Raw genomic sequence first — 1,768 nt, 5'->3', positions numbered from 1 at the left:
TTCCTTTTTTTGAACTTATATATATATATATATATATATATATATAGATATATATATATATATAAAAGAATACTTTCAACAAAAAAACAAAAAAAATTAAATTATAGCATTGTAGTCGCGGGTGGGCCCCCTTAGTCTACTGGCAACCAATATTTTTAGGCCCAATTTGCCACTGTGTGTATATATATATATATATATATATATATATATGCACAAAGAGAGAGAGGGGGAGAGATTACTGTTACTAAACAAATAATTTACAATTGTGACTTCGAAGTTTCGCTCAACTGTTGTCTTGAGTTTGTATTTTTTAGTTAAAGGTAAGACATTCTTCATATATCTTCCATAATTGTTATTTTAACTTTTGTTCTTTGTAAAGTTTGGTTTTATAAAAAAATATATAAATTTTATAAATTTTCAGTATGAGACAAACTTTAGAATACGTCTTCGTATATTTGCTTTAAATACAGGCGACATAATCGACTGATTAAAATAAGCTATTATAATAGTGGCTTTTTGTTGTTGTTCAGAATTAGTGGAGTATCGGTTGGAAGCTCATCATTTTCTGATTTTCGGTGCTTTCAACAATTTTTTCAAATTTATATTTTAGAAACTCTGTCATAACGAAACTTTTAAAAAGAAGATATTCGATTCTATATTTGTTGAACTTTCAGAATAACTGTCTTAAGTAAACTGGAATTTCTCGGGTTTCTTCAGCATTTTCCCACATTCCATAAGTGTCCCACATTTCATAAATGTCTCACATTTCAAATTATTCACGAGCGAAGTTTCTTTAAAATAAAACTTCTTAATCCATTCGTTTTTTCAAATGTCTACCCAGCCCCTCATCGTCACCACTATATTTATTTTCTATTCGCTTGTTACTTTTCATCGTCTGCATTTTGAAACACGTAATTTATATTTTTACAGAATAAAATTTGGAAAAAGCCATCATGTAGAAATCGGAATTTTTCTTTTGTGTTTTGCTTTTCCGGGATTTTTACCTTCAACAAAGAGGTCGAAGTACAAAATTTTTTCTGTAAAAAATGCATATTACATGTGTTTCAAAATGTGGAATGTTATAACATTTAAGGTTTATTGTGCAACATGCACAGAACAACCAAATGTAGCTCACAAACGTGTGTCTTCTGCCAATTAACGATAGTTTGTTTTTTTGCTTGCATTTGCTTCGTCAAAGATTAATGTTTGATTCAAGCAAGACAACAAGAAACATATACAAAAATGTTGTCAATATTTCGTTTTTAAGCTGAATAGAATACCACAGATGGTAGGTTGTCGTCACTGCTTCCTCGGTTTATTGAAAATGTTATACCGATACTCGGTATAACCGAGTGTGTTTGCCCACATTGCAAATAACGTAAGTGGTAGACTTAACACATCGTTATCAGAGCAGTAAAATAAAATCAAGGCACATGCCCTCAGTTCCCCCTTGTTTTTACAGCTCTACATCGAGAATGATAAAGATTCTGGATTATTGTTGTTGCATACAGAAGTTCGATGGCTGGAAATGGGAAACTGCCTGAAAGTTTCTATTCCCTTTTCAAAACAGTTGTTGAAGAGCTTAATTATGTGTGTGTGTGTGTATGTGTGGTGAATTAAATAATATCAAGCAGGACCTACAAAGTTCAATGAAATTAATTTGTAACTGCAATGGAATGAGGTTAAACCATATCAAGATAAAATCAGCCCTCTCTCCATGTTTTTGTCCAAACCCTCGCTCCATATTTTTTGTCCAAGTGGATGACCC

This window comes from Octopus bimaculoides, chromosome 25, assembly GCF_001194135.2.
Source record: "Octopus bimaculoides isolate UCB-OBI-ISO-001 chromosome 25, ASM119413v2, whole genome shotgun sequence".
In the NCBI taxonomy this organism is placed as follows: domain Eukaryota; kingdom Metazoa; phylum Mollusca; class Cephalopoda; order Octopoda; family Octopodidae; genus Octopus; species Octopus bimaculoides.
This window is presented reverse-complemented; position numbering follows the sequence as displayed.